Here is a 14,723-nt window from a genome sequence, read left to right as displayed (position 1 = left end):
GTATGTTGATAAAATATATCAATACATAACGCGGCGCATTTCGTCTAAATAACACGCATATGTTATAAAGTAATAGTTCGCTATCCTTACTTTTACAGATTTTTCGTGTGGTTGATGGATTTTGTGTCATGAATTGATAACCCTTTTTCTCTGTGAGTTCACTAATATTCGAATCAATTTTTTTTTTTTATTCTGAAAAAACCAAATGCATTGTGAAGTTAATCAAATGTCTATATATTTCATGTGTAAACTATTTCTTTTATCTTGCAGTTGTTGATCGTAAGTATTGTGAGTTGATGGTTGTAAGTAAAGACGACAAAAATAATTTTGAGAACAAGATAAAAAAAATTGCAATTTAAGATTAAAAATGTTCTCATGTCAATAATATGGAATACCGTTTCAAAATTACCAAAACGAGTATCAAACATTTAAACACAATGAACAAAAATAAATAAAGGCAAACAACAAAGCGAGAACAAACAAACGTTTAAATCCCACTACATTTTATGTACATGAAAAAATGTAAACTGACCAATTCGAACCTCGTCAAAATTAAGACATTAATTTAAGATGCAACAAACGCGTGAGCAGATTCAATCTGTCATTCCCGGTAAAGAAATTATTGACTTATAAAGGTAACAGATAAATAATGTATATTTAGAAGTTTGAATTTGAATTGAATTGAATAATAACTGCGAAATGTTCAAAATATGGGACTTAGAAATGTCATTGACAACGAGATGTGAAAGAGATAGAGAAGCAAATGATATTACATGGGACATTCGAATCTAAACTGAGAAGTGTTAACTTGGAACTGTAAAAAGTTCAATTTGTAATGACAAGTTTAAACAACCTAATTTCACTAGTATTTCGTACTGGTGTATATCTAACAGATCTTTAGGTAACAATTCAATTTGATTTAACAGTTCCTTATTCTATTCTTAAAGATTGTCACCCTGATCCGTGTAATAGAAATGGACATTGTACAAACAGTCCATCTGGATTTTCATGTTTCTGTCAAAATGGATATACAGGATCAACATGCAATAAAGGTATATATATATATTTAATTAAAATATGCCTTAGTGGAAATTTGGTTCTTTTTTATCTTATTATTTCTTTGCTTTTGACCACAAGAAGTTTTGCGAATATGGTCTTGAAAAACGATTATAGACCGTCGGAAGGGGATAATAAATGGCTGGCCCGTGTTAAGAAAGAGCAATATCTCTTGAACGTAAAAGACACCCTTGTAGATTTCGAAAAAGAGCAGGCTAATGCCGCTACAATGCAGCACTCGCACCCTTAAATTGGGAAAGGATTAAAATAAGTTGCAATAACTTGTTTCTCAACCCCCTCTAAATAAATATGTTTAAACTAGGTTTGCAACATTGAATAGTCTGTAGGTTTGCTATACTGTCCTACATATTCTTATTATAGTTACGCCGTGTTATTGCAAATTAACTTCTTCACTTAAACAATACGGGAGCTATATTCCGAAACTGGACCTGATATCAGTGGGTAAATCCATATGCGGTCAAGTTTTACTTAAGAGATGTTATAGTCTAGCAAAATGTTCGTTCTGCATATTTGTATTTTAAAAAAGGGTGTTTTTAAATTTACTGTTTGCAAAAGTATAAATTATTCTAAATAATAGGGATGTTCTGGTAACTAACAGAAAACCCTGGCCGTTTTTGGCACAACTTTTTTTATCTTTTGGTCCTCGATGCTGTTCGACTTTGTGCTTGTTTCGGCTTTCAAACTTTTGTATCTGGGCGTCACTAGTAGATCTTGTGTGGACAAAATGCACTTCTGGTGTATTAAAATTTTAAACTGGTTGCCTTTTGTTGGCTGTTGTTCGTGTGTTTCTTTGTCAATTGTGTTCTCCAATTTATTTATATTGTAGTCCTGTGGTGTTCAGTTGTTATTTTGATGTTATATTTCACATGGCTATAAAAGATGGAGATTTTGCATGCCACAAAACCAGGTTCAACCCACCATTTTGTCCTTTAAAAATGTCCTGTACCAAGTCAGGAATATGGCCATTGTTATATTATAGTTTGTTTCTGTGTGTGTTACATTTTAGCGTTGCGTCGTTTGTTTTCTCTTATTTTTGAGTGTAAATTCAAATTGCGATAAGACGTGTCACGGTACTTGTCTATTCCAAATTCATGTATTTGGTTTTGATGTTATATTTGTTATTCTCGTGGGATTTTGTCTAATGCTGGGTCTGTTTCTGTGTGTGTTACATTGTAGTGTTGTGTCGTTGTTCTCTTATATTTAATGCGTTTCCCTCAGTTTTAGTTTGTTACCCCGATTTTGTTTATTGTCCATGGATTTATGAGTTTGAACAGCGGTATACTACTGTTGCCTTTATTTTATACCACTATGTATAAACATTATTAAGTATTTTAAAAGTATCGTATTTTATGCTTTGATTTTGTTTCCTTTAGTGTTTTCTGTTGTTCTGTTGTTTTTTGTTATTTGATTTGTTGTTAGTGTTGATAATGATTTTTATCTGTGCGCCAATTTATTGGTGTTTTTGGCAGCTTATATGACGACTTAGCTTTGTTTTTTATTTATTATTTCAGTTATTGATTGTGAGTATTAATCTTGTTTCGATCTGCAATAAAGAACAATCTTTTAATACAATGTATAAACTTCAAACTTATATCACTATCCATATATTCATGATTCGAAATGTCGGATGTATACGTGCAATTACATACAGAAACTTCATCTACACTCAGCTTGACGTTACAATCGACGCTAACATTTAACAGGACGCTTACGCTATGAATAAATACATGAATGTTATAGAGATTCTAAAAAAAATACTAAACATAGTGGTAAAAAATAAAATTATACCTTTTTAATACAAAACGTATGAATAATTTGCATGAACGGAACATGATACCAGGTTGATATTGTAAATTTTGAAGGAGAAACTTTCAATTACATCCTGGAAAGAACCAAAGTTGTCAACAACAAAAAAAGAATTGAAAAATGCGAACGTAAAAGTAATGTATCAAGAATATATACTATGTAAAATTATGTAATTTTGCCTAAACGTAGATGATTATAAATATACTAATGGTGAAATTAAACCTTTCGTTTTCTAATTAACAGACTGTCACCCTGATCCATGTTTAGGACAAGGAACTTGTTTGAATAGTCCATCAGGTTATACGTGTCATTGTAATAAAGGATATGCAGGAAAGCAATGCAATACAGGTTAGACTGTTTCTTCACTCTATTGTACTTTCGGTTATTGTTTCACGTAAAAAATAACTACTAAAAAATTGACAGAAAATAATATTCATTTAGGATTGTTAAAAGTCATGCTTGTTCTTTAAATGTTCGAAACAAAGTTATCAAAGGTACCAGGATTTCGTTTCGTTTCGTCTACATAAGACTCATCAGTGACGCTCAGGTAAAAATAGTTATAAAGCCAAACAAGTACAAACTTGAAGAGCATTTAAGACCCAAAATTCCAAAATGTTGCGCCAAATACGGCTAAGGTAATCTATTCCTGGGATTAAAAAAGTCATTAGTTTTGGAAAAATTCAAAGTTTTGTTAACAGGAGATTTATAAAAATGACCATATAGTTGATATCCATGTCAACACCGAAATGCTGAATACTGGGCTGGTGATACCATCGGGGACGAAACGTCCATCAGCAGTGGCATCGACCCAGTGGTGTAAAAAATTATCAAAGGTACCAGGATTATAATTTAATACGGCAGACGCGCGTTTCGTCTATATAAGACTCATCAGTGACGCTCAGATCAAAAACGTTATAAAGCCAAACAAGTACAAGTTGAAGAGCATTGAGGATCCATCATTCCAAAATGTTGTGCCAAATACGGAAAAAGTAATTTATTCCTAGATAAGAAAATCCGCAGTTTTTCGAAAAATTCAAAGTTTGTCATGTCAACACTGAAGTGCTCACTATTGGGCTGGTGATACCCTCGGGGACGAAACGTCCACCAGCAGTGGCATCGACCCAGTGGTGTAAAAGGTTATCAAAGGTACCAGGATCATAATTTAATACGCCAGACGCGCGTTTCGTCTACATTAGACCATAAGTGACGCTCAGATAAAAAAGTTATAAAGCCAAACAAGTACAAAGTTGAAGAGCATTTTAGACCCAAAATTCCAAAATGTTGTGCCAAATACGGCTAAGGTAATCTATTCCTGGGATGAAACAATCCCTAGTTTTTCGAACCTACTGAAAGTGTGTACCACATGGTACTGCGATTAAAAATATAATTGGTATAGCATAGTTTGGTAGACATGATTCCAATACGTACTGTATTTATTTATTTATTGTGTTTCCCTGCAGCAATACATCGCCTGTTATATTTTTTCAACTTTGAAAGACACTATTTAGGGTATAAACCGATGAATTCAAAAATGTCTTACCCAAGTTATTAAGTTTTACAATAACATTATATATGAATAACGTGATCACCAATTAGCAAAAAATGTTATAACATAGCAAGTATTATATGTTCAAGTGCTTTTACCTGTTTTGATGCTTATTTTTTTTATTACAGTTGCCAATCGTAAGTACATTTTGCTCTTTCGACTGTGTCACATCTTTTTCACATCTTATGTATAACACCTATTTTACCTAATATTTACATTACAAAACGACGACTGCCACTAGTGAAGTAGGATCTGCTCACCCTTCCGGATCCTGCAATCTCCCCAGGTTTTTGTGGGTTTCGTGTTGCTCAGGTTTTTGTGGGTTTCGTGTTGCTCAGGTTGTAGTTTTCTATGTTATTTGCGTACTGTTGTTTGTCTCTTTGATTTGTTTTCGTTTTTTGCCATGGCGTTATCAGTTCAATTTCACTTATGAATTTGAAGGTTCCTTAAGTATATTTTGTCTATATTTTAATATTTCATTATATGTTCGAACTTCAAGTTGAATACTGGAAGGACAAGACAATGTTATTGTATTTTAAGTACGCCTTATTCATCAATACCATGTTTATTCAGAAAACATTTTTTTTCAATTTTGATATTGAAAAAGAGGGACCAAAGATACCAAAGGGAGAGTCAAACTATACACCTCAGACATGCGTCAGTAATAACAATAATGTAAGAAACGAGTATTTGTATAAGTGATTCCCAAACAGATATTAAAATAAGCATTGTTCAACTGGATTATTATGAACTTTATATTACTACTTTTATTGTTTCAGATTGTTTACCAGATCCTTGCAAGGGTCATGGAAGCTGTTATGACGGCAAACAAGGTTACTTTTGCAATTGCCATGCTGGCTACACAGGACAAAATTGTGAACGCAGTAAGTTGAGTGAAGAACAGTACTAAATAGATATATATATTTAACAACTCGAGGTGTATTGTGTTGTTCAATTGAATTAGAAAAACTCACTAATTTATACAGAGACGAAGTATTTAGAGGGATCTAAGCAACGAGCTACACTGATAATACTTATAAAGTCTGGCGTATCAAATTGCAAGCCGGGTATCGTTTCTTTTAGCGCAATTATCTTTTTGTTTTAAATATTTGTTTTGTTTGACATCTCTATTATATATGTTGTGAACATTTTGATTTAGTATTGCTTTCCCAAGGTGTACATGTAGTTGCCATAAACAAATATGCATGACATCGGATCGATACAGCTTGAACATTTCGCAACATTTCTACAAATCTTTATTCATTTTTTCGATTTGTTTAAGACAAATTGGGTTGTATATTTGTCAACACTAAACGCTTTGTTCGATGTTGAAAGTTTGTATTTAAGAGTTATCACCAATTTGTTTCTTTTAAAAGTCTTTAATTTCAAATTATTTTTAAACTATTGTTTTAATTATTTTCAGGCGTCATGCGTAAGTATATGGATATTATGGACACGTCAATACAGTTTTTTATCACAAATAATAATAATAATAATAATAATAATAATAATAATAATAATAATAATAATAATAATAATAATAATAATAATAATAATAATAATAATAATAATAATTAGCAATGGTGCTAAATAGATATAAGAAGATGTGATATGAGTGACAATAAGACAACTCTCCATCCAAGTCATAATTTGTAAAGGGGAAAAAAACATCATATGTGAAAGTACAGTCTTCAAAATGGAGCCTAAGCTCACACCGAACAATAAGCTGAAAGGCTAAAAAAAGACTCATTCACACGGGAAAACAAAAAGTCTTATTTATAGAAAAATTTATCTGTCACTTTGATCATGATTCTTACGCTATACCTTCTTGAGAACTTCATCTAAATCTTTAAATTCTATTATGTAAATAATAACATCAATTCCGTTAGTAATCAGTATTGTATTTCACTTCACTTTCATATTTATTCCCTGTTCTTCTAACTGTATCAATCAAACCTGCCTAAGAGACCACCTGTATTAATCAAAAACCATTTATATTACGCACCTTTGTAAGCTATTTCATATAGATTAAACCTGTATTAAAAGAACACCTGTCTTATGAGACCACCTTTCCTTGCGTAGTCTCATCAAACAGGTTCCAATGGGAACCAAGTGTGCCCCTCTTTTTCCCGACTTATTTCTTTATTATAATGAGTCTGACTTCAAACAGGAACTTTTAAGGAAGAAAGAAGAGAAGTTAGCAATATCCTTCAACTCTATTTTCCGCTATATAGATGATGTTCTTTCACTAAATATTTCAAAAGTTGGTGACTATGTTGAACGCATCTATCCTATCGGAATACATATAAAGGACACAACAGATACAGTTAAGTCGGCCTCATATCTTGACTTACATCTAGAAATTGACAATGAGGGTCGGTTAAAAACAAAACTTTACGACAAAAAGAGATGATTTTAGCTTTCCATTTCTAAGTAGCAACATTCCAACAGCACCTGCAAATGGGGTAGATATCTCCCAATTGATACGATAGTCCCGTGCTTTCATTTCCTATCATGATTTTCTTGAAACAGTGTTGCTGCTCACAATGTAGCTATTAAACCAAGAGTTCCAAATGGTGAAGTTGGAATCATCCCTTCGTAAGTTTTACGGACGCCATCACGAGTTGGTTGACCGTAATGGAATAACCGTTTCACAAATGATATCGGATATGTTCCTTACGTCTTAACTACAATCCCATTCCTATTCATGAATGTTACCTACCGAATTAGACTATTTTCACGGGTTTGTTATAACATGAGCAACACGACGGGTGCCATATGTTGAGCAAGATCTGCCTACCCTTACGGAGCACATGGTGGGGTTAGTGTTGCTTATTCTTTAGTTTTCTATGTTGTGTTATGTGTACTCTTGTTTGTCTGTTTGCCCTTTTTATTTTTAGCCATGGCGTTGTCAGTTTATTTTCGATTTATGAGTTTGACTGTCCTCTGCATGGTATCTTTCGTCCCTCTTTTACACTGCATATATTTGTTTGTTAAATCATTTTGATTATAAAAGAAGAAATATTAAGTTACACGTTTTAAATTCAGAATATGGCATACTTTTTCGTTTAATTAAACTTCCAGTATTATTTTCCCTTGCATGAAGACGTAAACCTATCAAATTATCAAAGCTTATATTTATCTAGTTTAAATATGTACGTGTTTAACCTTTTGTATGACATCTTTCAGATTGTTCTCCCGATCCATGTAACGGTAATGGTATCTGTCATAATACACAGACCGGGTTTATATGTTCCTGCCATCAAGGATATACAGGACAAACATGTGCTGCACGTGAGTAGTTAAGATATAAGCTTCTTTAAGTTCAAGATGGAAATTGATAAAAATGGATTAAGAAAATAATGATTTGTATATAACAGCCGCGATCATTTAATTATTGAATACACTAACAACGATATCATACAGACTATTATGTTATCCTTCTATGTAGCAATCATCATAATTTGAAAAGGTGAATTTGATCATATTATCTGCAATTAATATCATTCCGTATAAATTATTTCATTCAACATGTATGTTTATACGAAACGTAATAAATCAAACGTCAAATAAACATATTATTTTTCTTTGAACTTATCTTTTAATCTATCATTTAATTAATTTTTTTGATCTAGCTGTGAGTCGTGAGTATAATTTACATCTGCATTTTTTTTAATCTTTCAGTCTTTAAGAGTGTTAAGGATTGAAGTAAAAGACGAAAACTAATATAAAGAAGCAAAAGAGATGTTGTTTTACCATGAATTTACCATCGCACATAGCCTTGAATGAGAAATAATAGTGACTATCAATACTGTATTTGAACATGAGCATTTCTTTGCAAATAAAAATATTACCGTTTGGTCTATGAAAGTTTTTTTTTTCATTATACAAAAAGATTTAATCTTACGTCCAAATCAATTAAAATTTTATCAAAACATCCTCTGTGATTGTTCAAAATGTAAATTGACTTGTACAAACACTGACGCTAATTGCATATTTGCCTCCTTTCGTCTTTCATAGTGACAGATAAACTATGTAAAACAGACACAACGAACAGTTGATATACTAAAATTCCGTTGTCAAAAGGAAAAAAAACACAAATGTTTCGTTCAATGTTCCGAAAAATAGGTTAAGCAATTGAAATAAAGGAAGATCGACAAACAGTAGGCTGTACATTTACATATAACTGTTAACGTTTACGTAATTTGATATCTGGTAGAGACTGGTCTCATTCGCAATTATGTCCCATCATCTTTTGTACTAACCAATAGTTCAGAAACAAGGGATTCGATTTTTATTTTGTGAATTAGTTTATTATTCGAACAGTGAACAACATTTGTTTATCTCGCAGGAATCCAAATGTAAAGTACATTAAGATGAACTGTACTGGCAGTTTAATTTGAGATCGTAAATACTAATTTCAAACTAAGCCAATATTTAGCAAACCTCTTATTTGATGAATCGTATAAGCTGTCATAACATTAACTTACCACCAATTTTACTGCACGAGATGCGCACTAGTATCTCTCGAATAATGCTCGAATCAGGAATATATGTTCTTCTAAAACAAATTACTAACGTTGAAATTTAAGGTTCATTAGGTTCAAAATCACCGTTATTACTAGCATCTCAATGTTCCTGAAACTATCGAAAAACGGCACTCTGATTTTCTGACAGATTTAATTATGTTTATGCTACATCTACCCTTAATTTTTAATTCAAATTGATTAACAAGGAAATAAGTTCTTCAAATGATCCAAATATACAGTTTATTCAGTAAAGTATCTTTCTTGTGAATTTGCGAAAAAGAATCTGAAATTAAAAACGAATACCTATTATCTGAGAAGAGCAACATGTAAAAATGTTCTTTATGCTGATTGGTTGAATTGATGTTTAAACACATAAATGCAGGACATTGATTTTATATCGTTATGTTTTATATTTTGATGCATTTTTCTGAAGTGTGGGTTAAGAATATTACAATTTATTGAACAAATATCATTTAAATAGCTTGTGATTTCGATAGAATAATACACTGATATATTTATTTTCAGAACACTAGTAATATAATTTTGTTGTAGCGCTTTATGTAACAAGACACTTTGGATATTAAATAATAGTTGAAGAAATTATTAAACGTGTGAACATTTATTTTTATACCTTCTTTTATGAAGATTGTAGTCCAGATCCTTGTAATGGACGTGGCGCATGTTACAACGGAAAGACTGATTATTATTGTCAATGTCAGATTGGATATACTGGACGTAATTGTCAAACAGGTACATGTAACAAAAAATCATTTTTTATGCCTTTTGTCAAAAATTAGACGGCAAAAAGATTGCGATTTCTCATGTTCATACGGAAAAATGCTTTTAATTGTTTACTTAATCTTTTCAATATCCAGGATCACCATATTTTTTAAATCAAATGTAATGTCCGGTAGAATCTGAATAAAATTGAGAATGGAATGTGTTTAAGAGACAACAACCCGACCATTGAATAGACAACAGCAGAAGGTCACAAATATGTCTTCAATGCCGCGTGAAATTCTCGCACCCAGAGGCGTCCTTCAGCTGGCCCCTAAACAAATATATATTCACCAGTTCAGTGATAATGGACGTCATACTAAACCCAAAATTATACACAAGAAATTTAAATTAAAAATGATATAATACTAACAAAGGCCAGAGGCTTCTGACTTGGGACAGGCGCAAAAATGCGACGGTTTTAAACATGTTTTTGAGATCTCAACCGTCCCCCCTATACCTCTAGCCAATATAGAAAAGTAAACACATAACAATACACACATTAGATTCAGTTCAAGAGAAGTCCGAGTCCGATGTCAGAAGAGGTAAAAAAAAGTAAATAAACAAATTGAACCTTTTTTTTATATTTGCTAAACTTGAAATCGAACAGCATTAAACAAGGAACAGGAATAATACACACTATAGCTTGGAAATTCAAATAATGAAAGGGGAGTACAGCTAAATTGCAATTTACTGTATTAATAAGAACGAACGTTGTTCATAATTTTGTACATATATTATTGTTTGCATATGTTTATTTTCTGGCTTGAATTTTATAACGGTCGTTATTTCGAGGCCTTTTATAGCTGACTAGGCGGTATGGAATATGGTCATGTTTGATGTCCGTACGGTGACCGTTAGTTGTTAATTTCGGTGTCATTTGGTCTTTTGTGGTGAGTTGTCTGTGGTGATATATATATATCTCTGAATATGTTGGTCTTATTTTCAGTGTCGACAACACCTGCTGGTAGGTTGAATATAGTCGAATTTATTATTACAAAGATAAGTCTTTTCAAAAATCTTTAAAAACTTTATATTGGCATGTTTCCATTAAAAATCATTCCAACGCGGATGATATGGCTTTTCCTATCCGTGACAGTGTTTGGATAGAACAACGTATAAACAAATTGTTCCTATTCGCTAAAGTGCTTCGACCTATAATTCTCAACTTTTTTTTTATATATTATAACTTCGATGAAGATTAGTCTTATTGGCACTCATGCCACATCCTCTTATCTATATTGACTCATAAGTTCAGTAAAACAAAAACTAATAAAATATATATACTAGTACCCATAACTACTGCACGCTATTTCAAAGTAAATTGCAATAATACATACTTATATATTCTTTTTTCCCTGACATTTAATACATTGATCTAGCATGTTATGTTAGCATATTGTCTTTAAAAGACATGCATGTAACAGTCACTTGTATTTTTTTTAAATTTAGACTCCTAAGTACCAGGATTATAATTTAATACGCCAGACGCGTGTTTCGTCTACATAAGACTCATCAGTGACGCTCAGATCAAAACAGTTAAAAAGCCAAACAAATACAAAGTTGAAGAGCATTGAGGACCCAAAATTTCAAAAAGTTGTGCCAAATACGGCTAAGGTAATCTACTCTTGGGCGTAAGAAAATCCTTAGATTTTCGAAAAATTCAAAGTTTTGTAAACAGAAAATTTATAAAAATGACCATATAATTGATATTCATGTCAACACCGAAGTGCTGACTACTGGGCTGGTGATACCCTCGGGGACGAAACATCCACCAGCAGTGGCATCGACCCAGTGGTGTAAATAGTTATCAAAAGTACCAGGATTATAATTTAATACGCCAGACGCGCGTTTCGTCTACATAAGACTCATCAGTGACGCTCAGATCAAAACAGTTAAAAAGCCAAACAAATACAAAGTTGAAGAGCATTGAGGACCCAAAATTTCAAAAAGTTGTGCCAAATACGGCTAAGTAATCTACTCCTGGGCGTAAGAAAATCCTTAGATTTTCGAAAAATTCAAAGTTTTGTAAACAGAAAATTTATAAAAATGACCATATAATTGATATTCATGTCAACACCGAAGTGCTGACTACTGGGCTGGTGATACCCTCGGGGACGAAACATCCACCTATGTCGTAAAAGAGAGGCAAAACTTGTTTTGTTGTCATTTACTTGTTAACATTTTTACTTGTGTCTTTTTGAATTTATTTTTGTATATTGTGCAGCAACAACACATATAGCGGGCTTAGGATCTATACGTAAGTACATTTGTGATTTGTGAAATTGATGGAATTGATGACAATATGTCATATATAACTAAACAGGTATTATTAAAAAAAAAAGTACTAACAAAGACGAAAACCAATTGCAAGATTAAAAATCAGTCCTGTCATTCAAAGGTTTCAATATCTTTCTTTTAAGTTCGTCATTTAAATTTGTTAAATAATAGTTTTGAAAATGTACCCTGTAGAAACGTATAGAAAGTGAAAGATAAAGGATCAACAAACATGTAAACATTCACCCACCAAATTAGTTATATATTGATCAACGGTAAGTTTGTCTGTCTAGGTAATTTTTCACCGTATCATTGAGTTACTGCTTCAGCGAGACATACATCATATGTCTTTTGTATACACAAATGTATACATATTTATTGTATGTTCAAGATTGTCTTTACTAATTGGCTAGTTGATAACCGTCAATAAGACTCAAAGGCAAAAGGAAAGGACGTTTTGCAAAGTTATATAATTTTATTTTTAGATATTTTGAGGATATTGTTTTTCAATCAGAAAACCACATTTCAATGAGTTTTTGCATCTTATATGTTCAAGGTCTGTTAAAAAATATTTTTTGAATTTTATCATGAGGTCTGGTAAATACCGAAATAAATAGAGGAATACAGTATGTGTGCGGTCATCGCTGTGCAGTAAAATATGTTAAATTTATGTAGCAGTTGTGATAATTTTGTCTTATTTGATGTTCGTCTTTTCGAGTTTTGAGGACTGTCAAATTATTTTTTTTTTCTTTAATTTTGATTTTGCTTTTTGTTTATTTCAAATCTTTTTGGCATAATTTTGTCGATCTTGTTTCAAACGGTTTTATTTTAGCATTTTTCTGATTTTTAACCGGCGAACTACAAATTAAATTGAACCTATCTCTACCTGCGTATTAATGTCCTAATAGAATGGTATACAAATGAAGAAACATATATGTATTTAATGCTTGATCTTTTTCAGCTATGTTACCGTCAGGTTTGCAGCAAACTGTAAAAGGTAAGCACATACATTGTTGCTAAAGAAATGCTAAAGCTATGCCAGGAAACTTATCACCTGCTAAAGATATTCCCAGTATTGTTTTTAACTAAGAATTGGATTGAATAATAACAATTACCAAGTTGTCAATTAGATATTATTATAGGTAGAAAACCTTTATCTGATAAATGTTGTTAAACTTTTTCCATGAAAAGATGAAAATACACGAATTTACTTTCACCAAAGTTTATCTTTGTGTACTAATAAACAGAGATCTCCACTGAAAAAGCCGTGCCAGTGACCACATCTATAAAAAGCAAGTGCATAATCGTTGTTTGATAATACTAAAAAAAATGAAATTTACATTTATATTCAACATCACGTTGTTAACTTCAAAATCATAAAGAGTAAGAAATAAAACACAGTTGAAATACATTCTGTCATTATTTTAGTCATGTAAGAGATGTCTTTGATATTGTATGAATATTCTCAATCATCAATTTAAATGTGTTCATCCATAGTATACTATGTCGTTACAAGATGTAATTTGTAAAATGTGTAATAATCGGGGTTTTTTTGGCAATAAAATGTGATCTACTTTTAACAGAGCATCATTGCAATAAACTTGGCTTACTCATGGATTTGGCTGTAGGGAAAGCTTTACATCAGCAAGGCGCTAAAGGCTGTGGTGGCAATTCAGCAGATGCAGTTCTAATCAAACATTGTCAAGCACCTTCGTTTTCTGGATGGCGAAGAGGGCTGCAGGTTCACAACAATACATTTACTTCATTCATATTTCAATTTGCTTATATCATAAATACTAGTTATCTTTAATTTCATGTCATCTTTTTAAAAACGGAAATCTTCATTTACACATGTTTCATACAGTTTGTTTCACGGAGGACTAATGAATAAGAACATGAACACATTCTTCTTTCAACTAAGAAGCTAGACAGACGACAGTTAAATGTGTAGCGGATTGTATGGTTATCAAGATACTCATTTATGACACAATTTTAAATATTTGTACCCAAATTTCTATTGTGTTTTTGTTTTATTTGTTAAAATTTTATGATTTATTATTTGACCTTTCACACACTTGTTCACACAGGTCATCAACCATTGTAATCAACTTAATCCATATACACCTGTAGGTGAATGGGACAGTGTAAGATTTACTAATAATATTGGAGTAATGACATCTTGTCAAAGTGGTGTTATTGAGGTATGTTTACAGTAAATACTATTTGCACTAGTATGATAAATAATTTTATATATTTTGTTGTTTGAAAAATACACGTATTGTAACACTAGGTATGATTTAATGTATTTTATACAATATTTGAGTGATGTTTTTATCTATACAATCAATACGGGCACTTTCACAATGTCAGTTTTGAAATAAACTGTTTGCGCATTACTCTTGGTTTTGTACATGATCCAAGTTGTTGCAGATATTTAGAGTTGGTACATCAAACTTTTTGGAAAGACGTCCTAATCGTGATTTAGTTTGCTTCCAAGTATAAAATAAAATGTAGCAGCCTGTATTAATAATTTGAAATCAAGCCATAAGAAAGTATGACTTTACTTGCCATCAATCAGTCTTTTGTGTACACAGATTTATTATTCTATTCATGTGAAAACGATTCAATCCCTGCATAAAAACACAAAATAGTATAAAACAGGGGATAGGATATTTGCAATAGAAAATTATCACTCAACAAACAAAAAACAA

General features: G+C 31.8%; 2 long non-coding RNA genes across 2 annotated transcripts; both read left to right on the top strand.

Moving 5' to 3' along the window:
* The first annotated feature begins 9,573 nt into the window (after positions 1–9,573).
* Positions 9,574–11,993, top strand: LOC139500877 (uncharacterized). Its single transcript, XR_011658387.1, has 3 exons — positions 9,574–9,708; positions 10,685–10,702; positions 11,963–11,993. It is a non-coding gene; the product is annotated as an uncharacterized lncRNA (long non-coding RNA).
* Positions 11,994–12,926: 933 nt separating this feature from the next.
* LOC139500081 (uncharacterized) lies at positions 12,927–14,213 on the top strand. The gene is made up of 3 exons (XR_011658299.1): positions 12,927–13,009; positions 13,596–13,753; positions 14,100–14,213. It is a non-coding gene; the product is annotated as an uncharacterized lncRNA (long non-coding RNA).
* The last annotated feature ends 510 nt before the right edge of the window (positions 14,214–14,723 follow it).

The sequence above is a fragment of the Mytilus edulis genome, chromosome 13 (assembly GCF_963676685.1).
Source record: "Mytilus edulis chromosome 13, xbMytEdul2.2, whole genome shotgun sequence".
Classification (NCBI taxonomy): domain Eukaryota; kingdom Metazoa; phylum Mollusca; class Bivalvia; order Mytilida; family Mytilidae; genus Mytilus; species Mytilus edulis.
Note: the sequence above shows the minus strand (reverse complement) of the source record. Positions and strands in the feature narration are given on the sequence as shown.